Source organism: Saimiri boliviensis, chromosome 3 (genome assembly GCF_048565385.1).
Source record: "Saimiri boliviensis isolate mSaiBol1 chromosome 3, mSaiBol1.pri, whole genome shotgun sequence".
NCBI lineage: Eukaryota > Metazoa > Chordata > Mammalia > Primates > Cebidae > Saimiri > Saimiri boliviensis.
The window spans coordinates 165,469,485-165,496,507 of record NC_133451.1 but is presented as its reverse complement, the minus strand read 5'-3'; the positions used below and the strand labels follow the sequence as shown (position 1 = coordinate 165,496,507).

At 41.3% G+C, this 27,023-nt stretch overlaps 1 protein-coding gene across 1 annotated transcript in view; it reads left to right on the top strand.

Annotated features, from left to right (window-relative positions):
• Window positions 1-27,023, top strand: part of FGF2 (fibroblast growth factor 2) — a 70,139-nt gene that overhangs the window by 646 nt on the left and 42,470 nt on the right. The gene's annotated exons all lie outside the window — the stretch shown is intronic.

The following is a 27,023-nucleotide window of genomic DNA, read 5'->3' as shown; positions in this document are numbered from 1 at the left end:
AAACGGTCTTTACTGGAAAAACAGCTTTCCAGAGTCCTGCCCTTAAATTCCCACTCGGGAAGAACCGAGGCATTATGGCACACTCCTCTCACCCACTCAGTTTTGTATTTTTCCGAATTGACGAAAGCTGAAAGAGCAAAAACAAAACCCAACCAGCAAGAAATCCAGATGTTGTTAATAACTTGCGACAGATTGGTTTCAGTAGTGAAAAGAAGTGCAAAGACTTTTAATCTTCCACCTGCAGTGACTAGCCTTGAGACCTTGGGCCAAAGCGTAACCCCAGAGCCGGTTTCCACATCCCTAACGTGGGGCTAATACCTACGTTGCAGCAGGTTTGAGGATTAAATGAGAATTGTAGTTTTGCTTTCTCTAAGAAACAATGTTTATGATTCTAGAAAGAACACTGGCCTAAATCAGGGGTTCCTGGACTTTAGGGGACTTCCTAAGTCTGGAGTAGGGGCTGAAGAGTTGCATTTCTAACATGTTCCCCGGGGATGGTGATCACATCATACTTTGAGAGCCACTGGTCTAAAGGAAAGAAGAAAGGGGCGTAAGATGAGCCAATTTACAACACTGATGGAATTTGAAGTGAGAGGAAGAGGACTAGAATATATTTTAACCTGTCCTTCTGTAAGTGTAGGTAAAGGTATGTTTTAAAAGCTGTGTGGACCGGGCGCGGTGGCTCAAGCCTGTAATCCCAGCACTTTGGGAGGCCGAGGCGGGTGGATCAGGAGGTCAAGAGATCAAGACCGTCCTGGTCAACATGGTGAAACCCCGTCTCTACTAAAAATACTAAAAATTAGCTGGGCATGGTGGCATGTGCCTGTAATCCCAGCTACTCAGGAGGCTGAGGCAGGAGAATTGCCTGAACCCAGGAGGCGGAGGTTGCGGTGAGCCGAGATCGCGCCATTGCACTCCAGCCTGGGTAACAAGAGCGAAACTCCGTCTCAAAAAAAAAAAAAAAAAAAGAAAAGAAAAGAAAAAGAAAAAAAAAAAAAAAAAAACCTGTGTGTTCTGGCGTTCCTTCCTTTATGGGTTCCAGGTGGAGGATCTGATTCTCTCTCTGCTTGAGAAAAGACCCACAGGTGTCCGAGCGCCACTCCCCTGTAGTTCTGCCTTTGTCTTGGGATGCTAACGGGATGTCAAGAGCCGGGAGGAGGGAAGAGGAGAAAATTCTACAACCAAACGTGAATTGGCAGAAGAAATACAGTTTTATATGAGCTGTGTCTTTATTGCTTCCAAAATAGCAACCAGCAAGAAAGGCAAGTCTTTAATTTTTTTTCAGGCCTGCCATAATTTAAAAATTAAATCACTTTATCCCGTAAAAGATGCTTGCAACCTATTACATGGGTTTGTGCTATTTCTCTATTCTGGTAACTTGAGTATCTGTTTCACAAAGTTATCTTTGTGATTGAAATTTGTTATGCAGCTGTCTGCTAGGCCATCTCAGCTGATGAGGGCAAAGTGTTCTGTGTCCCCAGTAGTTTTGTTCTTTTCTAGTATCACAAGCTATTAATTAAAAAGCATGTATTATGACCAGAGGACAGAAGAATTCTCTAGGTTAAGTAATATTTGGGGCTTCCCCTAATACTCTTGTTTTCAAACTCTTAGTTGCCGAATCCTTTTTCCTTTGAAGATTTTGATACCGATTCTTCTTAGAATAAGACTGCATAGAGGCTAGCCACTGGACGTCATTTTGAATTACATACCACATTACTACCCTTTAAAAAACAGCTGTTTAGTTTTTCTTCCTAACTGTGAGCTGGGTTTTCATTTGTGTAATCTTACTTTAACTCTGTGGTTCTCAAGTGATTTTTGCCTCCCAGGGGACATTTGACAGTGCCTGGAAACAGTTTTGGTTACCTTAACCTGGAAGGGTGCTGCTACTGGCATCTAGCAGGTAGAGACCAGGGATGCTGCTAAACTCGTACAATGCACAGGCTAATATCCCCAACGAAAAAATGTTTGACCCCGAATGTCATTAGTGCTCAGGCTGAGAACTCTGCCAACTATAACTAGCTAAGGACAGGATGTTAAAAGGGAAAAGTAGAATAATCCATCCAGACTTGTAGAGACGACCAATTTTTTAAAAATACTTTTTATTTCTATAGGGTTTTGGGGAACAGGTGGTAATTGGTTAGTTACATGAGTAAGTTCTTTAGCGGTGATTGTTAGATTTTGGTGCAGCGGTCACCTGAGCAGTATACACTGAACCCAATTTGTAGTCTTATCCCTCCCCAACTTCCCACCCTTTCTTCCCAAGTCCCCAAAGAGACTACTTAAAAACAACAACAACAACAACAACAACAAAAACACACAAAACCTGTACCAGGCAATAGACTGACAAGAATACAAAACTAAAAATGACAAATTTCATTCATTTCTCTATAGCCCAATCTACACAGAAATTTAAGCACAGGTATATTATTTTCTCACATGTTGAATGTATACTGAAGTTGACCAAACCAGGAGGAGACACCCCAAAACAAAACAAACCGACCAGCAAACGTGGAGACAAGTTAATAGTAGCCACAATTTCCTACTACATGATGGCTCAGATTTCTAGACCTGTTTGAAAAGTTGAAGGAATCCGTGGTCTCATTCCTCAAACTGTTTTGTCCAATTGACCTGAAAATCTATCATTGGAAATTTTTTTAGCCTAACACTTTCTGCCCACCGTTTTCTAAACTGCGGGTAACTTTTGAAAGGCCAAGTTCAGCCATTTTCAGACTTTAACATTTAGTATGCATTAAATTGTGAGTGCAATTTCTTCCTCGAAAGTGGCCAGAAAGACTGGAGTTTGGGGAGGGATGCTTTGAAGCCTGTGATATAAATGATGAGGCCCTGGAGAGGTGCAGGGAAAGAGGAGGCAAGGTGGGGAGCCGTGGGGTAGGAAAGAGGAAAACTTTCGAAACCGAGAGGTAGAAGATGGCAACACAAATGCTTCCAGTTCTTCAGTGTTGCTGAAGGTCAGCTGTGCTTCCCCCCCCCACCTTCCCCCGGGCATTCGGAATTTTTACTCAAAAGGGCCCATTTTGGGGCATTTTTCTCATCCTGGAATTATCTGAGTTTGACATGAGTGTCTTGATAAAAACAAGATGTTAGAAGTGATTGTGGAGTTTCTCCTTCTCCAGCATGTGCACTGTACTCCCGCCTGCCTTTTGGCCTCCTTAACTTTTGGCAGGCCTCTTTCCGTGCGGTGGGAATGGATGATATTAAGCACATACTCTAAAGTAGCAAGCCATGTAAAAACATTGAGAAGAGAGAGCACTTTATCCCAAGCAGCATGTACGACATGTGGTATACGGAGTGAAATGTATGCTGCTTATGTACACTTAGTGTTCAGTTTATTCCAGGTGCTCTTCCTTAGGGAAAAAAAAAAAGGTAATTAGAAGTGCTAGATCTACCCTTGGGCTTCTCCAAGGAGGTGACTGCCTGTCTGCCACACTTCTTTGCTTCCAGACTTCAGAGGACGCTGAGACTTGGAAAGGCAGAGGGACCTGCCACTCCAGTGTGGAGCCGGGGTGGCTCATAGGTGTGCCTGACCCCTGGGCTCTTTGCTATTGCATGTGTTCCATGCCAGCCCAAGCATAAAAACATGGACTTGTGAAATTCAAAGGCAGGCTTCGGACCTTCTGGTTCACCCATCTCTTTATAGAAGAGGATACTGAAGCTCAGAAAAGTAATTAATTACCCAAGTTCACCTGTCGATTTCCTCTTTTGTTATACTGAACAAGCTTTTTACCACCTGGCCTTCTCTTCCTGCCATCCCTCAGCCTCAGTGGGGTCTTCCATTCCACTGTAGAGCATGTCCTGCAGGACCCCACTTTGGTTAGGCTTCCTCCATTTCAGGGTAGTGAGATACCAGCCCCTTTGGGCTCAGGTTGATTTCCTGGGGTTTTGGATAAAGCCAACTTTCCATCTCTTCACTGCTGCCTTTGGGGTAAATGGAACCATTGATTTAATAATATATGAACTAGATTCTCTCCCACCACTTCTCTTTGGTAGTATCTGGCAAGTCGATACCACTAATTTTACTTAATGAACACGATATTTACTGTAATAAATATTGTATGCTGTAAACAAATGAAGTCAGAAGCTAATAGTTCATTTAATTCTGGAAATCATGTAATCAGTACAGCAATGAAAGGACAATTCATGAGTCATAGATATTACCCCACCTTAGGAGCCTTTTAAGATGAGTTTGATGCCAAGTGACTTCAGCCTAGAAAAGGCAATATCCCCTCATGACATGCCCTGAGGGCTTTTATTTGTTTATAAAATGACCATTATGTAATTAGACTGACAGCGGTGTAACAATTGGGTTCTAAGTATTCTCATTTTGATTTATGATGCTATTTTATGTGGAAGGCCATGATTTTAAAGTTTAATTAGAAAATAAAATGTTACAGATGTAATGAACAAAAGAATTGTTTTTTAAATATTATAAGCATAAAACTAAATTTCTTCATCTACACAGTGATTCTGAGAACTCGTCAGTGATGTCGAAAAAGACAATTTAAGGTCTCATTATTGGAACTACTATTTTAAAACCATGAGATGTGTGTATACGATGCTAATTACACATGTGCCGTGGTCTTTGCTTGTTTTTCCAATTCTAGTGTTTGTTGATTTTCCAAATACCCTGCTTGGGTCCCTTTGTCCTGTAGCACACATCTGTAAAAAAGCTGGCATGGGGTAAAAGTCTATGACCGTGAAATGGAGCAAGGCAAATTTGCATCTTTGAGGCACAAATCTTTTTTTTTTTTTTTTTTTTCTTTTGAGAGAGAGTCTTACTCTGTCACCGAGACTGGAGTGCAAGTGGCACAATCTTGCCTCACTACAACCTCTGCTTCCTGGGTTCAAGCAGGTCTTCTGCTTCAGCTGGGATTACAGGCACCCACCACCGTATCTGGCTAATTTTTGTATTTTTAGGAGAGACAGGGTTTCACCATGTTTGCCAGGCTGGTCTAGAACTCCTGACCTCAGGTGATTCACCCTCCTTGGCCTCCCAAAGTGTTGGGATTACAGGCATGAGCCACCCAGCCCAGCCTGGGGCACAAATCTTAACCTCATCAGGATATTCTGTCCAAACAAATGTATTTGTTCGGTTTTATTTTTGAGCTTGTCATTTTCTGTGCTCTGAAATTAGGATCTGGTCTAGTACTTAATTTGTGTATTGTCAGTGCTCAATAAATAGTTAATGCTTGATTGTTTGCAAAATAATTTGGAATAATGATTATCAATGTAGAGTTTTAGCTAGATCATTGGAAAATCACACTGTGATTTCAAGTCTTTCCTTTCTGTATCCACTGTTCGGTCAGCTCTTGCTTTCTCTTTTCTCGCATTAATAATGACAGCCAGCGAGGCCTTCTAGGCTAGGTTATGTATAGCCACAGGAATTTAGGAGAGGAGGAAAAGAAAAGTGGTAACTTCCAGAGGAGCTCACCCTTTGAGCCACAGACTGGTTCTTAGAAGCCAGACCAGTCTCATTCTGAACCCCTTCAGAATATTTTCAGTTTGAAGAAATTGGAAGGGCCTGGAGGCAACAGACCGCCAATATTCAGTGTTTATGTCTCATCTCAGCTGTCTTATGTCACTCTTCCTGCACAAGATGACTTTTGACTTGACCCATGTATCCTTGATACTTATTCATTTACAGAAGTCTGTAATGAATGGGTATGTGTGTGTATTTGTGTTTTATTGACGTCCACAAATTAACTTAAACCCTACGATAAATTATCCAATAGAATTAAATGAAAGTTCACACATTTTCAAGGTATTTTGGAGATTTAAAAATTGAAGAGAAGCTATGTGAATATTAAATGTATGTTCCAGATATAATTGAACAATTGAAAGGAATGATCCTGATTTAATTTATAATTAAGCTATACATTAATGTATAATGAGAACTTGTAATTAAACGATAACTCAGCCAAGAAAAAATTGTTTTTTTAAATGAAATTTGTATACAATAGTAATGATCTGGCCGCATTCTGTGAACAGATTATTTTCTTCACAATTTAGGCACTTTGAGAAGATGCTGGCACCTTACAGTAGGAACCATAACTTTTTTTATGTAAATAAACATCATAAAAAGCTCAGTACCTTTTACTCAGAGAGTGCTCACTAAATGTCAGCTGATGAGGAAAACATTCTCTGTGAAACTTGCTGTGAAATAACTACTATTAATGCAGTGTAAAGAGTTTAACTACTCTTCATACAGCCATATGTTATATAAAGCTTGGTCAAAGTTTATAGTTCTCTTGGTGTCATGACATGTATGTTTAGATACTTGGTCAATCTTTAAATGATCATAATTATATATAGCAAAGTTATGTGTGGGAAACATTTGGGAATGTTGGAGACTGGCTGTTAGTTTTTCTTATAATAATCTAGAGAAAGATGAATAATTTTGTTCTATTCTAGGAAAATCCCGGTTCTTGTCACACGCCCAGGAAAGATAAGGCTCTCAGACACTTTGGAGGGTGAGGGGTTATGGAATTTATTGGGCAGCAGGGAAAAAGGAAAAACAAGATGGCAAAGCAAGTGGGGGTTCATGTTAACAGGTCCCCATCTCACAGATTGATTCCCTGGTTGCCACCCGGAACAGGAGAGCTCAGTCTCCCCCTACGCCAAGAGCGTGGACTTCTGTGTTTCCGCCCCGTTCTTCCAGTGTGCAGGCCAGCTGGAGGCTCTCCGGGGACCCCTTTACACTCGGCTGGCTGCCTCTGTGATATAAAACTTTCTCAGGTATGCTGTGCATTGTTTTTCATTCTTATTTTCTTTTGTGAATAATATCCTGGAGTCCAGTATTTTCTTCTACTTCATCTCCTTTTCTTTTTTTGAATTCTTTTAAACTCTGGATTCTGCCCTCAGTTTTCCACTGAAATCATTCCTCTGAGAACACCAGTAGTCTTCCAGTTTAATCACGTGGCCTTTTCCAATTTCTCATGCTACTCTGATGTGGCGGTACTGTTGGCCTCTGACTTCTTGAGAATTCCTTGGCTTCTATTACATCACATCAACCTGGTTCTTCTTTCGAAACTGCCTTTGCAAAAATTATATCTGAGAAAATTATGACACCGCCAGAGATCTGAGCTAACCCACTCTCCTTTTGTTGCCTTTCAAGCTGCCTTAATTATTTCTGGGCTTAGGCCCAGATAACTTTGGAAGATAGTTTAAAGGATCATAGGCCTTCCCCAAAACTCAGCTGACTTTGTAAAGCTAATGAAAGGCCCTCAGGCTTGGAGGAGGACAGGAATTTGAGTTGTGCTAAGGTGCAGACATATTAATAGATTGCAAGCCATTCCTGCAGATAACACCACTATTGTAGATTGGCCTCTTGAGCTGTCTTTTCAGGTTTTTTGCATGTCTGACACCCGTGGCTCCAGCTGGACCTGCTAAACCACTCCTGTGGCCCCACCCAGGAATGGTTCGGCTCAAAGAGGGCAGCTTCAACCCCCTCTTGATTTCATCTTCAGCCCAGCAAATTAGCAGTAAGCACCCACTGCATAGCAATCTTCACCCCTTCCCCCAAACTGCATTTGAAAAACTCCTATCCTGTGAGCTGTGGATGAGATTGATTTGAGTACTAACTCCATCCCCTACATGGCTTTGCTAGCCTTGTGTAACTCTTTCTTTACTGCAATGCTGTGGTCTTTTCTTGTTCAGTGGGCAGGAAGAAGCCTGCAGGTGGTTATACTTTTGCTCATCCAACTGTCATTTTTTCCACTTTCTTCTTTTTCTTTTTTCTTTCTTTATATTCCCTGAGGTTCTGTTTTTAGCCTTTTACTCTTCTTTTTGTACTTGTGTCCCTTCAGCAGACGATTTATTGTCTCTGTCTTGATTCCCTATCTCAATTTCCCACTGCTTGGAGGACAGACGCACTGCCATAGCTTCAACTTAACATACAGAAAACAGGACTTAACACCATTTTCTCAAGTTAGCACCCTTTCCTCCTGAATTTCTGCGTGTAGTGAATTATTGTTATTGTCTCCAAGGCTAGACACCATGGAATTGTTTTTGATGACTTTCTCTGCTTCTTCCCGTGTATGTCTCTCTAACGCGTTTCCCAGCCTTAGTGATTCTCCTTGCCCTGCCTCTTGATTTAATGACCTCTACTCTCCTTCAATTTTAAGCACTAACCAGACCCACCTGGCTTTCCTTCTTAAACATGACCCACTTGCTCAATCTTATTTCTTGTTTACCATCCATATCCTCTTGATGGTACAGCTCTCTCTGCCTTAATTGTAGTCTCTTTAATGTGTCATAACAATTATTGTCACAATGATGGACCTTTTTTCATGTGATTCTTGTTTTTGAAAAATCCTTTTTCTTATCAATTTTTCTTTCACAACTACTGAGGGACTGTGTTAAGAAAAACCGAGTCCACAAGGGGCATGGTTTCAAAGGCAAGCCTCCATTCACCTCCGCATCGGAGAACCTAGAGTTCTTTGTCTAACTTTCTGGCTGTAGGCTAGGTAAAATTCCAGGTGTGCTCCTTTGTTTAAAAACAAGCCTGCGAAAAGCTCTAGGAGGAATGGCCTCTGTTCTGGGCCGGGCAGCCACTCCAGCATCACAATCGAAGATCAGTCACTCCAGAGGAAGTTTGAAAGAACTTCTCTTATTGGACATGAACATGAATGGAGCGGGAATCACTTCTAAGTTAAAACCTCACTGCCCCTTACCTGTTCGGATTTCCCTCTCTGGGATCCCCTCCCACAACAACGTGGGAGGGAGCTGTCTTTCCCTCTCTACCTGTGCGGATATCCCCTTAGGATTGCGCTCGCGCTCGCGCGCGCTCTCTCTCTCTTTCTCTCTGCCTAATACATCGCTTTCTGCTAAACTCTTTGGGTCTGATATTTATATGAACTATAAGCTCAGCGCGCAGCCAGGGCCCCTTCCCCATTCTTGGGACAAAGAGACACCAAGTACCTCGGGCATCAAATAGAGGAGGGAGCTGAGCACCATCCCATCGCACGACCTGGTTACACTCCCATTCTCACCTTTCTCTGGAAAAATGTTTTAAGATCCAGCCCAGCAGACTTCTTTGTGAAACTTTCCTCTACCTTCCCAGGGAAAATTAATGGTTTTTACTGTTTTCCCATAGTACTTGGTACATAGTCTGAACACAGACTTTCATGCTTTCTGTAATAGTTAGTGGTTTATGTGTCTGGCTCTGCACTGGGACTGTGAACTCTTTGTAGGCAAGCCCTGGGCCCCATTTGCTGCATCCATCCTCACACATAGTAGCCACTCAAAGAATGTTTGTTAAATTGAAAATGTACCCAATAAATTAGACAGTCTCTTAACTTTCTTTCTAACCTTCCCTTCACGTCTCGTCTCCTGTCTTCCTTGTTGTCTTAGCCTTGAACCAGGCAGTTTTCCTTAAGTTGAAGTGTCCCGTCTATCCCCTTAACCCAGTTCCAGCCATGCCTTGGGCCTTATTTCTTTCATATCATCCTGTATCCATCTTTCCTTTTCTTTGTGCTATCTAAAAATTCTGTAATAGCTTGTTGTATTTTAATTTCATGTCCCCCAGTTTGACTGGAAATGCCTTGCTGGTAAGGAATTTTTATGTTTAAGACATCCAGACAACATTACCAGTAGTTCTTTTTTTTTTTTTTTTTTTTTTTTTTTGAGATGGAGTTTCGCCCTTGTTACCCAGGCTGGAGTGCAATGGCGCGATCTCGGCTCACCGCAACCTCCGCCTCCTGGGTTCAGGCAATTCTCCTGCCTCAGCCTCCTGAGTAGCTGGGATTACAGGCACATGCCACCATGCCCAGCTAATTTTTTGCACTTTTAGTAGAGACGGGGTTTCACCATGTTGACCAGGATGGTCTCGATCTCTCGACCTCGTGATCCACCCGCCTCGGCCTCCCAAAGTGCTGGGATTACAGGCTTGAGCCACCGCGCCCGGCCACCAGTAGTTCTTTACTCTTTTCTATCCTGAGGGTCTGAGGCTGAATTTACTCATCCCAGGGTCGTTTTGGCTTCATTGCTGACTGAGTGACCAGTCTGAGTCCCATAAAAGGTTCACTATTTTTTGAATGGGCAAGAACTTTAAGTATAAATACTATAGTATGAGTCATATAAAATGGTAAATTAAATGCAGCAGTTTTTTTGGAAACTAGTTTTTTTTTTTGGAGAAACTAGTTCCAGAACTAGTTATAGTACTCTAACTAAGGAACACAGACCTGGGAATTCATACTTGATTCAGACACTTTAATCCTTACATCAATGTGTCTCTCTCTTACTCAAGTCTAAAACCAATGAATCATTGTAAAAGCTAGGATTGGGGACCGTCTGGTACCATTGTTAGTATTTTGGGCTGTGATGAAATGGCACAGATAATTTCTTAAGAAAATTTATTCAGATTTATGAGCCAGTACTCATCACAACAATCCGAAAAACTCTTAAGAGGATTGAAATTGTATGACAAAGTGAGTCACAGTCTTTGTGATGTGATGTCTGCAAGGGTGGGTGGGAGAAATTACTGAATGACCAGTCTCATTCTGCTCCTTTCTAAGTTGAATCATTTTGCAAATAGACAATTCATAGGTTTTTAGGTGGCTATTACATAAATAGTAAATGGAAGACAGTAAAAGGGTCAAGTAATGTTTCCATTTAAAAAAGTACTTTTTGAAACATATCACCTGATAAACACTTTGTTTTTGAATTAGAAATGAAAATTGTCTTTCTACTGCCTGATATATCTTCTAATCCAATACTGCTGCATGTCTTCTTTATGTATTCTTACTTTTTCTATTAATTGTGTTACTTTTCTTGCCCAGATTTTTAAAAAAATTCTACCAAGTGTCATTTGACCTTTCTTCTTATAGCTATTTCTAGTGTTAGCTCATTTGGAGATGGGGTGTGTGTGTTTGTGTGTTTGGGAGAGGTGTCATTTACTCACTGGCTGGATGACTGCTTGAATTGGATGGGGACTCAAGAGAAAAAGGTCCTTTGATTTTGGAAATTCTGATTCTAGGATGATATCATCTTGCCTTTGCATTGTGGCCACTCTTCTGTTACTTCTCATGTAAGCTTTTCTCTGAGTTATATTTTACCTTTAAATGTAAGACTTATTAACCTTATTTCCTTATCTTCTTTGGGGTAAGGCATTTATTTTTTAAAAAAGCTAAGTGAAAAGAGAAATATTCTATTTTGAATATCTTTCTATGTTTTAGTTCTCCTTACATATTTATATATATCTACATTACTCTAAACTCAACTTAGTAATGGGAATATAATTGAAATGAGTTTGGGAAGATAATTTTGTTAACTGTTTTAGTGTAGTATAGTAATATCCAAAGAAGATGTAGAAGGTGTTGGATTGAAAAATAACGTATTACAGAGAAACCCTCAGCTGTTAAAGGGTGAGAAAAGTGAGGCATAGATCATTTAAAGATATCCAGATAAAGAAATATCAAGAAAGCATGTAGCAAGACACATCCAGAAAAGTATCTGAAAATTAAACTCCTTCCTTTTTCGACTCTCCTGTATTTTGAAATGGTATCACCATCTTCCTTGCCAACCAGGCCCCGGTCTTGAGTGAATTTCTACTATGTCATTTTCCCCGCTCTCCGCTTCTCTTCTCAGTTTCAGTTCTGCAGCGCATTCACGCTTGTGCTGCTCTCTGCAATCTTGCTGCAGCTGGTCTAGTTCTAACCCTGACTATTGAGACTGTTGTCTAATTGATATCATCTGTATTCCTTTACTAAGGCTGCCATAACAAACCTACCACAGTCTGAGTGGCTCGAACAATAGAAACTTATCTTCTTATAGTTCTGGAGGCGGAAAGTCCAAGATCAGATGTTGGCAGGTTTAGTTTCTTCTGAGGCCCCTTTCCTTGGCTTGCTGATGGCCACTCTCTAGCTGCCTCTTCACAAGATCTTTCCACTGTGCTTGTGTCTCTGTTGTCTCTTTGTATGTCCAGATTTCCTCTTCTTTAAAAGACCTCAGTCAGATTGGATGGGGGCTCACCCTAAAGGCTTCATGTTAACAGAATCACATCTTTAGAGGCCCCATGTGCAAACACAATCACATGCAGAGATACTGCAATTAGAGCTTCATGAGTTTGGGGGAACACAATTCGGCCCACGGTAGCCTATAATAAAGGATATTATTTGCCATAATATTTTTTGCCAGAGTGACTTGATTACTCTGTCTAGTTGTTTAGCAGTTGCACATTCTTTTTTCCTGAAGAGGAACTCTGATGATGTTACTCCTCAGAAAAAACATTTTAGGTTCTCATGAGCCCTTGCTTCCAAAACACCAAAGAAAAGAAGGAATAATGATCATGCCAAAAAAGCCGTAGCTACGTGCAGCCTGTGTGGCTGGAACTATGCCCGATGCATGACCAAGGACAAGGCTATCAAGAAGTCATCATTTGAAACCTAGTAGAGGCTGCAGTTATCGGGTACACTTCCGAAGCAAGTGTCTTTAATGCCTCTGTGCTTCCCAAGTTGTTTGTGAAGCTGTATTACTGTGTGAGTTGTGCCATGCACAGCAAGGAAGTCAGGAATTGATCTTGTGAAGCCAGAACGGACCAAAAACCCTAATCCCTATTTAGACCTGTGGGTGCTGGCCCATGACCTCCACTAAAGCCCAGGTAAGGAGCTGAGTCCTTGAGGACTGAAGAAAAACTATCCTCTGGAAAAAAAAAAGAAAGAAAAAGAAAATTGTACTTAAAAAAAGAAAAACATCATGGACTTGAAAGAGGTCAGTCCCCTGGTATGCAGTTGCTCCAGAACTTACAGATGTTGCAAGTCTGTAAAAATCAGAAAACACAGGAAAGTTACCAGCAGATGTGTGGTTGTCATGGATGTAAAGTGGGATACAGGTATTTTCTGGAAACTCTAGGTAAGTAATATGCTTGATACAGATCTCTGAAAAAACTTCCAAGAGGCTTGAGAGTACAGAAAAAGAAGATAACAGCATAAGTAGTAACTAGAGTGCTACCATGGGAGAGTAGTAATATATACATAGTCTTCGTGTTAATTTCCATGGAATATTCAACTGAATTTCACATAGCAACCTTCTGTAAAAGATGTGTATTTTCTTCAGGAGAGTCTAGAGTTTTTCGTGTTTAGTATTCTTAGGTCAGGGTCCAACAGCCTGTTTTATAAATAAGTTTTATTGGCACACAGCCACCCTCACTTGTTTAAACATTGTGGCCACTTTCACACTACAATGGCAGATACCCCTCAAGGTGGAAAATATTTACTCTCTGGCCTTTTACCCCAGAAAGTGTGCTGACCCTGGCTTAAGCCATGTTTTTCATGAGGAGTGTACACTCCTTAGTCATGGCATTTCTGCTGTTCCACACTATTACATTTAATAGTAATTTCTTGACACTTTATGTCAGAAACTGTATAATATTGCCTGTGGCTTTTATGCAGATTCCTCAACCTTTGGACAGGAATTGTTACTTCCAGGCTGATCTCTTATTTTAAAATGTATTTACTACTGATTTACTATCACTTTTAATAAACTGGAATTATGCTTTCTCTCTAAAAGAAAAACAAAGGTTATATAGATGTATTATAATCTAAAACTATTTTAATAGACAGCTGATCCTGTTATCCAATTACTAGTAAAATGTCATGCTTTTGATTATTATTCTAAACCAAAGACATGGTTTTTGCTAGACCCTCCACCCAACTTTTTTTTGAGATGGAGTTTCGCTCTTGTTACCCAGGCTGGTGTGCAATGGCGCAGTCTCGGCTCACCGCAACCTCCGCCTTCTGGGTTCAGGCAATTGTCCTGTCTCAGCCTCCTGAGTAGCTGGGATTACAGGCACGCGCCACCATGCCCAGCTAATTTTTTGTATTTTTAGTAGAGACGGGGTTTCACCATGTTGACCAGGATGGTCTCGCTCTCTTGACCTCGTGATCCACCCGCCTTGGCCTCCCAAAGTGCTGGGATTACAGGTATGAGCCACCGCTACCGGCTCTCCACCCAACTTTTAACAGCAAAGTAACTAATTCCCATGTAGCAGGAAAATTCACTTCGTTACTTCCATATATATTTTGCAACTCAACTACTGTGGGAAGTTACATTATTCAAAGTTAGATATTCTCTGTTATAATTAAATTAAAAAAATAAAGAGTTTCGATATTTGTTTACACCTACTTTGAATATCTTCCTCACTTAGATTATTTTTGGCTATACTTAATGATGTAGAACTGTAGAGCTTTTATGTTAAAGAATTCTGGAAAATACTGGTTCTCCCATGGGTATCACTCCATAAGTGGGTGAATGTTCCTGTCAGATGCCTCTTTTATTTATTTATTTTTTTTTTTGAGAAGGAGCCTAATGCCCCCAGTGGCTGTCAGTTAAAGGCACACAGTTCTGCTCTCTAGGTAGGACAGACAGCAAAACCTTGTTAAAGACCTGCTAGGGGAAATAATATTTATGGAAGCCTGCCTCAACAATGTATGAAGTGCATCTTTCCTCCAAATTGAGAGTTTTAACTTGGGGGCTCATGGATTTGCTCTAGATTTCCCTTAAAAATAGATGCAAAATGCTAGGTATTAGGTGGTTTTTCTGAGGAGAGGGTACATAGCATTTTGCCAGATTCTCAAAAGGTTATCTGTGGTCCAAAAGTTAAGGACAGTATCATTAGAAACACCAAAATGTGTCATTTAATTAATCTGACATCAGTGAGAGAACCAATTTGAACTACATGACAGTGAGAATGCATTTACTGAATTGTGTGTTGGGTGAACCTTTAGTTTATGGTGAGTGATTTTGTGAGAAACATCTCTATGAAGGTCGTCTCTGTGTTAATTATAAGAAATGTTGAAGGCTGCTGTTGATCTCATTACATAGTGTCCACCCTGAGGTTCCTTAGGAGAAATTTCTCTTTGGTAACTATGTCAGGACTGGTTATGCTTTTTCTTAGCAGCCAGCTTATTTTTATCTTACGATGTCTGGGAAATGTATTGCTGCTGGCTACTAGAAAGCCAAATATATGGCCTGCGTCTAGCAAGTATAATAATCCCATTTCCGATTTCACCAGTTTTAAACCCTTTATTTGTATTTGTCTTATTTAAAAGCCATTTTTAAAGTTTTTTTTTCTTGGTATGTTGTCACTGTCTTTGTAACTCACCTTAAATATTGGGATCAAACACGTTGTACCTCAATAAAAATAATACATTGGTTAATTTGTTATTTTAACCACAAAGCACCACTATATTATACAGAGCATTGGGTGCTGGAGATTAAAAACTCAAGGCCTGTGTCCCTTAAAATGTATTTTGTTTGTCACAACAAGAAAAAGATATAAATCAATAAGGGCAATAAAATGTTATGTCTGGTTTTTTTGTGGTGTTTCCCATGGGACAGTGAGATCATAGCAAGGATAGCAGTAAATTCTAATGGGGAAGTCATAAAAAGCTTCAAACAGGAGTGACCACTGAACAGAATGTTTGGAATCAAGTAGGTGTTTGCCAGGCAGACAGGGCGGGTAAGGGCAGGAAGGCCAAGGAGGTAGGGCCAGGTTTGGCATGTTTTGGGCCCCAAAAGAAGTTTGCAATGGCTGGAGGCTAGGATCATGGTAAGAAGTAAGGCCTGTTAGCTAGGCAAGGACTGGATTATGATGGGCCTTGTAAGCCATACTGAACAATTGGTCTTTGTCCTGGAAGTGGTGGAGAATCAATAGAGGGTTTTAATGAGAGAGTGAGAGGATTAAATTTGGGATTTTATGAGATCACTCCGGCGGGTGTGTATAATAGATTGGAGGGTATGAAGCTGGCGGCAGGGAGTACGGTTAGGAAATGATTGCAGTTATCCAATTGAGAAACGGAAATTCTCTCAGACCATTTCCCTGCACATAGTAAGTGATGTATGGGCATACCTTCAAGGAGACACTGTGGGTTTGGTTCCAGACCACCACAATAAAGTGAATAGCACAGTAAAGCGAGCCACATAAACTCTTTGGTTTCCTGATACATATGAAAGCTGTGTGTTTACACTATAATCTGTTAAGTGTACAGTAGCATTATATATATTTTAAAAAACGATGTACAAACATAGCAAAAAAATACTGTAGTTTTAAAAAATGCTAACAATCATCTGAGCCTTCAGTGAGTCGTAACTGTTTTGCTACTGTTGGGTCTTTCCTCAGTGTGGATGGCTGCTGACTGATCATAGTGGTAGTTGTTGAAGGCTGGGGTTGCTGTGGCAATTTCGTAAAATAAGACAACAGTGAAATTTGTGGCATCAGTTGACTTATCCTATCACGAAAGATTTCTCTGTAGCATGAGATGCTATTTGATAGCATTTTATGCACAATAGAACATTTTCAAAATTAGAGGCCAATGCTTCAAACCCTCCTGCTTCTTTATTAACTAAGTTTATGTAATATTCTAAATCATTTGTGGCCATTTCAACACATCTTCACCAGCAGTAGATTTCATCTCAATAAATCACTTTCTTTGTTCTTCCCTAAGAAGCAACTCCTCATCTGTTTAAGTTTTATCATCAGCTTGTAGTAATTGAATCACATCTTTCGGCTTCACTTGTAATTCTAGATCTCTTCCTGTTTTCATCCCATCTGCAGTTACTTCTTCCACTGAAGTCTTGAACCTCCTCAAAGTCATCATGAGGGTTGAAATCAACTTCTTCTAAACTCTTAGTACTGTTAATATTTTGACTTCCATGAATCACAGATATTCTTGATGGCATCTAGAATTGTCAGTTATTTCCAGAAGGCAGGCTTGCTGTCTCTTTTTCTTTCTCCTCTTTCTCTTTCTTTCTCTGTTTCTCTCTTTTTCTCTTTCTTTCTTCCCCTCCCTTCTCCTCCCTTCCTCTCCCCTCCCCTTTCTCCTTTCTTCCTCTGTCTCTCTCTGTCTCTCTCTCTCCCCCTCTTTCTCTCTGTCTCTCCCTCTGACTTACTCTGTCACCCAGGCCAGAGTACAGTGGTACAGTCATGGCTTACTGCAGCCTTGACCTGCGGGGCTCAAGTGTTCCTCCCACCTCAGCCTCCTAAGTAACTGACTGAGACTACAGGTATGCACCACCATGGCCAGCTATTTAAAATTTTTTTTTGATAGAGACAGGGTCTCACTATGTTACCCAGTCTGGCCTTGAATTCCTGGGCTCAAGCCATCCTCCTGCCGTGGCATTCCAGAATTCTAGGATTATAGGCATAAGTTACCATGACTAGCCTCCAGAAGGTTTTCAATTTACTTTACCCAGATGCATTGGAGGAATTACTATCTATGGCAGCTATACCCTTAGAAAATATTTCTTTTTTTTTTATTTTAACAGTTAATGTGTGTTTTATTAATTTCTATACAATTTCTCTATTACCTATACCTTTCTCTTTTTTTATTTTATTTTATTGCATTTTATGTATTTCTTAAATCTTAAGACTTGGAAGTAGAAATTACTCTTGAGCCATGGGCTGCAGAATGGATGTTGTGTTAGCAGGCATGAAAACATTAATCTTGTACGTCCTCATCAGAGCTCTTGAGTGACTAGGTATGTTGCTACTGAATAGTAATCTTTTGAAAGGGATCTTTTTTTTTTTTTTTTTTTTTTTAATCAGTAGTCAAAAGTGGGTTTGCAATATCCAGTAAACCATGCTGTGAACAGATGTGCTGTCATCCAGGATTTGTTATTTCACTGATAGAACACAGGCAGAGTAGAATTAGCATAATGCTCAAGGCCCCAAGATTTTCAGAATGGTAAATCAGCATTGGTTTCCACTTAAAGTCACCAGCTGCATTAGCCCCTAACAAGAGAGTCAGCCTCTCCTTTGAAGCTTTGAAGTCAGGCGTTGACTTCTCTCTAGCTATGAAAATCCTAGATGTCATTTTCTTCCAAGAAAAGGCTGTTTTGTCCACATTGGAAATCTGTTGTTAATGTAGCTTCCTTCATCAGTGATCTTAGCTAGATCTAGATAACTTGCTGTAGCTTCTACATGAGTACTTGCTGCTTTACCTTGCATGTTGATGTTACAGAGATGGCTTGTTTTGTTAAACCTCAGGAACCAAGCTCTGCTAGCCTCCAACTTTTCTTCTGCAGCTTCCTTACCTCTCTCAGCCTTCATAGAACTGAAGAGAGTTAGGACCGTCTTCTGTTTTAATCTTTGGTATAAGGGAATGTTGGGGCTGATTGATCTTCTAACCAGACCACTCAAACTGTTTCCATAGCAGCAATAAGGCTGTTTTGTTTTCTTATCGTTCTGTGTTCACTGGAATAGCATATTTCATTTTCTTCAAGAATTCTTCTTTTACATTCACAACTTGGCTGTTTGTGGCAAGAGGCCTAGCTTTTGGCCTTTCTCGGCTTTCAACATGCCTTCTCCATTAGGCCGAATCATTTCTTGATTTTGATTTAAAGTGAAAGACAATGAGACTCTTCCTTTCACTTGAACACGGAGAGGCCATTGTAAGTTTACTAATTGACCTAACTTTAATATTGTTGTGCTTAGGGAACAGGGAGGCCCTAGGACAGGGAGAGAGACAGAGGAACATTGGTCAGTGGAGCAGTCAGAACACACACGTTTATTAAGTTCGCTGTTTTATATAGTTTGTGGTCCCCCAAAACAACTACAATGGTAACATCAAAAATTACTGATCACAGATCACCACAATACATGTAATAATAATAGAAACGTTTGAAATATTGTGAGAATTACCCAAATGTGACACAGACATGAAATGAATACATGCTATTGGAAAAATGGCACTAATAGACTTGCTTGATACAGGGTTCCCACAAAATTTTAATTTTCCTTTTCTTTTTTTTTTTTTTGAGACGGAGTTTTGCTCTTGTTACCCAGGCTGGAGTGCAATGGTGCGATCTCGGCTCACCGCAACCTCCGCCTCCTGGGTTCAGGCAATTGTCCTGCCTCAGCCTCCTGAGTAGCTGGGATTACAGGCACGCGCCACCATGCCCAGCTAATTTTTTGTATTTTTAGTAGAGACGGGGTTTCACCATGTTGACCAGGATGGTCTCAATCTCTTGACCTCGTGATCCACCCGCCTCGGCCTCCCAAAGTGCTGGGATCACAGGCGTCAGCCACCGCGCCCGGCCAAAGCTTTAATTTTCAAGAATCATAATACCTGTGAGGGGCAATAATGCAAATCACGGTAAAACAAGGTATATCTGCATATGCACTAGAATGGAAGGGTGTCCATTTGATTAAGAGAAACAAGGAAATTATTGAATAACGCTGAAAATATTACTCGATTTGTGAAAATGCACATGCACAAACGCAAGGTCTATTCTTGTGTAGTAAACAGGAAGACTGAGATCTGAAAAGGATCCTACCTGACTGCTACCAAGTACTTAGGGCTTCAGAGAGGGATGAGATTAGAGGAGACGAGAGCACTTCTTTGCCTATGTATTTGTGAATTTTTTAAAAGAATGTATCTGTGTGTTATTTATATAAAATTTTGTGAGAAGAAGGAATGGGGGAGTGAGGGAGTGGATGCAGGCGTTGAATACTTTTCTCTGAGGTGCATGAATGTGAAGGGAAAGAGGGAGATAGGATAGCAGCCGGAAGAAGTTCCTGTTTAAGGAGACACTTGTAGACTGGGGTCTTTTGCCATCAGTCACATGACGGATGCACTGAAAAGTAGCCAAGGCATCTGGTATACACCTTCCCTTACTTCACTGTCATCTTGGACCTCTCATGAGGCTCAAAGAGCCTAAAGCACAAAGACTACTTTCCTCCAGCAGGAAGGAATTCAGCCAGCATAGATAGATAGGTAGATAGGTAAGTTGGTAGGTAGGAAGGAAGGTAGGTAGGTAGGTAGGTAGGTAGGTAGGTAGATAGACTGATCTCCTATTCATTCTGTTTCTCTGGAGAACTCATGCTGAAACAGGCCTCCTAAAAATCGAGTTGCCAGGTCATCAGGTCATCAGTTGCAGCCCCAGGCAGCCTTCGATGATGAAGCTCCAAAGCCAGGCTGTGGAGTCTCCTGGAAGGCAGACATGGTCATACCTGTGACCTCCAGTTACAAGGAGCTCACTCCTCATTCATCTGTCCCTTGGCTTCTTTCTTTTTAAGTACCACACAGGGAAGCAAGGCCCTGATCATTATCAGCACAACTGCTTTACCTTCATTTGGGAAATGATAATTAGCATTTGAAAGCAGTACATGATCCTGAATTCACTGTATATTCTCAGGCAGAGCTCACGAAAAATCTAAAATCAAATGTATTCTCCACAATGTGTTTATTTTTCTAAGGTGAGAGAAGTATAACTGTGTTCTTTGGGAGTGTCCTCTTATACTCATGGAAAAATGACTTGGGAGAGACAGGAAAGGCCTAGATCAGAACACAGGGGAATAGATTAAGCTTAATGGAAGTGAGGAGTTGGTGGGGTGGGAGGAGAGTGCTGCAGGTGCATCTTGGACTGATTGCATGGACTGGGTTTGGTCTACGAGCAGCAGTATTCACTGAAAGTCAGCCTGGCTTTGGAGTCTCATTACAGAGGATGACCTTGCTGTGTGGACTATGCTGCCTGGGGCTGCAACTGATGACCTGGCAACCTGATTTTTAGGAGGCCTCTTTCAGTCTGAGTTCGCCAGAGAAACAGAATGAATAGGAGATCACTCTATCTATCTATCTACCTACCTACCTACCTACCTACCTACCTACCTACCTAGAGGGATTTATTTTAAGGAATTGGCTCATGTGATTACAGGGGCTGGCAAGTCCAAGTCCAGAGCAGCAATCTGGAGACCCAGGGCAAAGCTAATGTTATAGTTCAGGTCCAAAGGCCATTTGCTGGCTAAATTCCTTCTTGCTGGAGGAAAGTAGTCTTTGTTCTATTCCGGCCTTCAACTGATTTGATTTCGCTCACAATATGGAGGGCAATCTACCCAGAGTCCACTGATTCAAATGTAAATTTCATTCTAAAACACCCTTATAGAATCATCCAGAATAATGTTTGAGCAAACATCTGGGCACCGTGACCCAGCCAAGCTAACACATAAAATTAACCATCACAAGGCATTTGTTGACATAAACCCTAGACTGGCCTGAGTGTCCAAAGAGGGTGGTGAATAAGCCCTGGCTTAGTAAGGACCAACTTATTCATTATGACGCCCCAAGGACATGGGTCAGAGAGTTCCTAACAGAGGTACTAGACTGGCCTGCTGTCGACACTGAGAGGTTCAGTTTTGCTTTGATCCTCAGCTCACCACTGAAGCCCTAAGGAGTCTCCTTCTTCCATGGCTGGTGCCTGCCACAGGCACATGGAGCTCAGGTTCTTTATTCTGGTTTCTCTTGTCTTTCCCCTGATGTGTGTGGTTTCGTTTTTCTTCTTCAGGATTTCTGAAAATAGGAATAATAATCCTATTCTAGAAGAAAGGACTTAATTAAAAAAGGAGCATTCCCAACTGGATCACAGTGATCCTGACATGTGGAGATGTTACAGGCTGCTATTGCCTGTATTCCGGAGGCCTGTGGTCACAGCAGTGAACAGTTGCTGCTGGGCCTGCTGTCTGTCAGCTGCCATCTGCTCCAAAGCCTCCCCTACTCTTCCCTTGTCACAGAGCTGACCTAGGACTCAGAGCCTGTTTCTGAGGATATGGGCAGCAGAGGGGATTTGAGACTGCAGGCTGATTAGGTAGCACTGGTGCTAGCTTTTTAAAAAGTCTTGTTCTTATCTGTGGTTGCAAATGTCTGCTGCTTCTGTCATAGCGTTATTCTCTTTTCATGTGGAGGATGATTGCCATTGATTAGAAGCAGTCGTATCCTGAGCAGAGGCACTGTGCTTTAGGCTCTTTGAGCCTCATGAGAGGTCCAAGATGACACTAAAGTAAGGGAAGGTGTATACCAGATGCCTTGGCTACCTTTCAGAATACATCACTGGCACTGCCAGGAGAGAGCTAGGCTGTGTGAGAGTGGGATTAGGTGCCGGGCCAGGCGCAGGGGAGTGTTCGGTGTACTGCGGGTCTCCCTTACTTGCACCCTGGACAACTGACTCTTCCGGACTGGGCCTCTTGGTCTATCCTTGTGTCCTTCTCCACTTTGAAGCTAAAAGACTGTGTCAGAATCCTACCAAATACATAGCGATTTTAACATGCCAGTTTTACAGCAAAATTGCACAAAATTTTGTAGTAAAACCATAAAATCTCTTTGGTGGCTTAGTTGCTGTAGAAAAAGACAAATGTTCCACTAAATGATGAGCTTGGCTTGGCTAGCACAGTGTGGGTAGATAGATTTTAAGGTATAGGAACATTAAGGGACTTCATGTTTGTGTTACTCAGTAATTTCTTTGAACTAGGAGGGAATGCTGTCTCAGAGAAGTGTGGCTGCTGGCTGGGTAGCCTTAGTGAATAGGAAAGGAAAGTAACCAGGGATATGCCGAGGTAGCTAAATACTTGCAGAGGGCACACTTGAGGCTGGAGACCTCATGTTGCTAATAACACCAGTTTGGATGAATGTGTCATTTCCACAATATTGTGTATGTTGAGCATTGTGTATGTTCAAGGATAGAGAAGCTGGCCAGGCGTGGTGGCTCATGCCTGTCATCCCAGCACTTTGGGAGGCCGAGGCCGGCAGATCACTTCAGCTCAGGAGTTAGAGACCAGCCTGGGCAACATGGCAAAACCTTGTCTCTACTAAAAAATACAAAAAGTAGTTGGGCGTGGTGGCACGCACCTGTAATCCCAGCTACTTGGGAGACTGAGGCACAAAAATTGCTTGAACCTGGGAGATGGAGGTTGCAGTGAATCAGGATTGCACCACTGCATTCCAGCCTGGACAACAAAGTGAGACTCTGTATCAAAAAAAAAAAAAAAAAAAAAGATATAGTAAAAGTTGTGAGTTGAACAAAATGATGTTTCTGGTCTTCGAACAATATACTTGGGAGGGCCAGACTCCCTTCTCTGCCTGAGATAAGAGATTTCAATTCAGAGCATCTTAAACAGAATGACTTTATGTACCTAAAACTTTTTCTTATTCTTCCAAAAATAACATTGAGCAATGGTGGATGACTTTATAGATGTCTGATTTTTTTCTTCTCTTACATAGCCTCATATATTTTTTGGAGGAAGCAGAAAGAAAAAATTAGTCATGGGAGCAGACAGGATAAGGGAAGTAGAAAGTAGAAGAGGGAAAGGAAGAAAGAGAAAAAAAAACAAGAACAACATAAAGTGAGAATGAGCAATGGTGGATGACTTTATAGATGTCTGATTTTTTTTCTTTTATATAGCCTCATATATTTTTTGGAGGAAGCAGACAGAAAAAAATCATAGTAGCAGACAGGATAAGGGAAGTAGAAAGTAAAAGAAGGAAAAGAAGAAAGAAAAAACAAAAACAAAATAGAGTGAGAACAAGCAACAAAGATTTAGGTTGAAACAGACATTCATATTCAAAACTCCCAAGCAGCTAGTTGTATGGGACTCTCGGTGCTTTCTTCAGAAAGTGGTTCCAAATCTCACAAGAAGAAGGGAGCAAAAGAAAACACCATGACCAGTTTTTGTGGCACAGGGGAAGGAAACAAATTCAAAAGTTGTGATTTTCAGCTGCTTTTTTGGGATGGAAGTGTAAGTACTGGAGTCAGAAGCTATTTCCTTTACTACTTGTATACTTGCTTTTGTGATACTTAAAAAGATGTATACACTATAGCAAGTAATTGTGTCTTTGTAGTATAAGAAATAAGAAGACATCGTGTAAGAAGACTTTCTTGAGGGCGAGAAGACTTCTTGGTATTTTCATCCATTTCCCCTCTTTCCCCCAATCCTTGCATCCAACCAGTTGCTTGGATCGAAGCACCATTTTAGCGTTATTTCAACCAGCTACGTCTTGAGGAACGGCAAATGATGAATGGCAAAAAAAGAGTGGCATGCTTCAAAGGATCAGTGTGGTTCAGCACTCAGCAATAGAGGAGGATTAGGACTGCTGATCATGACCCTAGGTCACTGGGTAACTTTCAGGCACAACAGTTTACCAACCTGTGACCTGGATTCCTTATGTGTAGCAGAGAAGTCCAGACTAGATGGTTTCTCAGGGCCAAACTTTCAGGATTTTCAACTCAAATTCTACTGGAGATTCAGTTTTTGGGAAAGGCTGATAATATCATTAGAAATAGGTACGGCCAATAGAAAAGAGTATAATCCCAGAAAAGAGGATACTTCACACCGGCCTGTCACTGGAGGTGGTCAGAGAGTGCTTAACAATCCTTTGATCCGAAAGCAGATAGGCATGTGAAGCTAGACTGTGTTAGCCAAACTCTGGCTTAAATGTGGCTCTGGTAGATAGTGTAGTTGTGAGTTTTAAAGTATAGAGACAGAATGACAGGCACTGACCTTCGAAATAGGGGCTGGGATTGATTTCTTAACTGGAATGTGTTGAACAGCTATTCCTGAAAGCGGAGACAATGCAAAACTGCAGTCGTGTGGCTTTTCTTCCTGGCCCTAGCCCTAGCCTCAGCCCTTTCTTTCTTCTCATTCTGCTCACCAGCGGGTAAGCTCCTTCTTACAGTTTCATCTTTTACATCTGTGCAGGTAACGGGTGGACTTGTGTTTATGTCTCAGCTGTGCTTTGCTAATTCTATGATTTTGGGTAAATTACTTAATTTATTTAAATACTAGTTTCCTCATCCATCATACAGGGATAGTAGCTGATAGTAGCTACTATGTTGGTATTGTTGTAACTACTAACATAATACAGGCAGTGCGTTTAAAGTAGTGCTGTCAAATAATAAGTAACTATTTTACTGTTATTTATTATTCCTAAATCTCTCTTTTCAAATCTTTTATCTCATCGGTCCTCCACTGCTTCAGTTATCTATGCTATGTAACAAACATCTCAAAACCTATGGTCAAAAACAGTGATTTGATTTTTTTATGATTCTGTGGGTTGACCAGGGTGCAACTGCATAGTTCTGCTGGTAGAGTTTATAATTTGTCATGCAGTTGCAGTCAAGTGGTGACTGGGACAAGAATATCTGAAATAGCTTTACTGACATGTCCAGCACCTTAGCAGGGATAACTGGAATCTTAAGGATACCTTTCGCCAGGTGCTCTCTCTCTGAGGGTAGCTTGGACTTTTTCAGTGGCTGGATCTCAAGAGGAAAGGGTTCCAAGAGAGCAGGCTCCAGTGTGTAAGCCTCTGTTTGCATCCTGTTTGCTAATGTCAACGTTGCTAGTGTCACATCAGTCCCCAGGGCCAGGACTAGCTTCACTTTGAGAAGAGGTATAGGAGATAGAAATATCAGATGGTGTGGTTCATTGGAGCCACCAAAATAAGTCTGCCATATTCAGTTTCAGAATTCCTGTTATCTAGAAACGTATTCGTATGAACGTCATTCTTAGCCTGAACCTACCTAACTTCACTTGCCATCGAATAAGCAATGAATTACGTGCTTTTATGAGCATGGAACTGGTACTAGATCACAAACTGACTATCCTCACTTTATCAACTTTCCGTTAAATTATTTTCTGTGTCAGTTTTTCATATTTCCAAGTTGAAACTCCCTAAACACAACATTTTTTTTTTCCACTTCTCATTTTTTACCACAATTCTAACTTCCTGAAACCCTGGCATTTCATCCTTTGCTTCCATCCTCGAAGTTCATGTCTTGATCGTCTTACACGTGAACAGCTGCAAAAACCTTTCCAATTATTCTTTAAACACCACTGTTAGCCCGGTGCAGTTCTTTTCAAGAACCTACCTTAAGTTTATAATCCTTATTACATTAAACCCAACCTTTCTGTTACGGGGCCTGTTTCTGAGGCCCTCATTTACGCTGCTCTACTCCATTTAGGGAACTATTTTCCAGCCGAGCACAGTGCTTCATGCATGTCATCCCAGAACTTTGGGAGGCAGAAGCAGTGGATTGCTTAAGTTCAAGAGTTGGAGACCAGCCCGGGCACCATGGCAAAATGCCATCTCTACCAAAAATACAAAAGTCAGCCAGGTGTGGTAGTGTGTGCCTGTGGTCCCAGCTACTTGGGAGGCTGAGGTGGGAAGACTGCTGGAGCCGGGAAGTTGAGGCTGCAGTGAGTGGTGATCGTGCCACTGCACTCCAGCCTGTATGACGCAGTGAGACCTTGTCTCAAAAATAAAATTAAAAAATGAAATAAAACTAAAAACTAGTTTTTACAATTGTATCCCATCCACCCTCCAGAATCAGAGTGTGACGAGGGAAGTTACTGAAGAGTTTTTAAGTTCATCTGTATTATAACTATCTTAGCACACACAGGCGAACAGAGGAGGCAGGGTTGAGGCAGGGTAAAAACCTCAGGGCAAGATGTAAGGAGGAAGGGATTTTGTTGTTGCTATTTGTACTTTTGAGAATTAGGAGGAAGGGAAAAGGGGAATCAGCAAATATTTCAGGGAGTTAGAAATTAGATCCCCTTAATGGAATTCCTCAGTGTTTAAACATCTTGAACTATCTTTTGTTCACTACACGACTCCTTCCACTCTTGGGTTATGCGTCCATACCCACGTGGTCTGTTTTTATAGTTGTCATTGGAATGGTGCCAGGGTGTATAGATATACTAATGCTGTGCTTGGTATACAATGAGTGCTTCACAAATGCTTGTTGGATGAAGAATATAAGCAAAACTTAGCTAAATCCGTGTCTTTTATAAACTAAAATGGACAGCCAGAACTCAGTTCTGTAGTCTGCCTGATTATTATCTTCTACTTAGAGGCAGCTGCGTTCTCGAGGGTGGAGCTGTGATCTTCTTTGACTTTGATCCTGTTTTATTCCTTTAAATTCTCAGCACAGCCGAATAAGAGGCCCTGTTTTCCTACTGGAGACTTTCAGGCAAAGGAGCTGTTTCCAACTTCCTGCTAAGTCCACCCAGCCTATGTCATGCAGGGGATACGGGGAAGAATTTTCCTTGCAAGGGCCTCCTCAGAAGTTTTGGAGATGGGCCTTGAGCTCTTGGCTGGAAGCATGGTTTTCCAAAGTGGGGCTGCTGTAATGCTCAGCATCGATTGAGAGACGTGCTGCCTGAGCTATTTTCCTGAGAGTCAAATAAAACTCTCTTGTCTTAAGCCTGCTTTGAAAGGTGTTTTCCTAATGATTTTACAGTC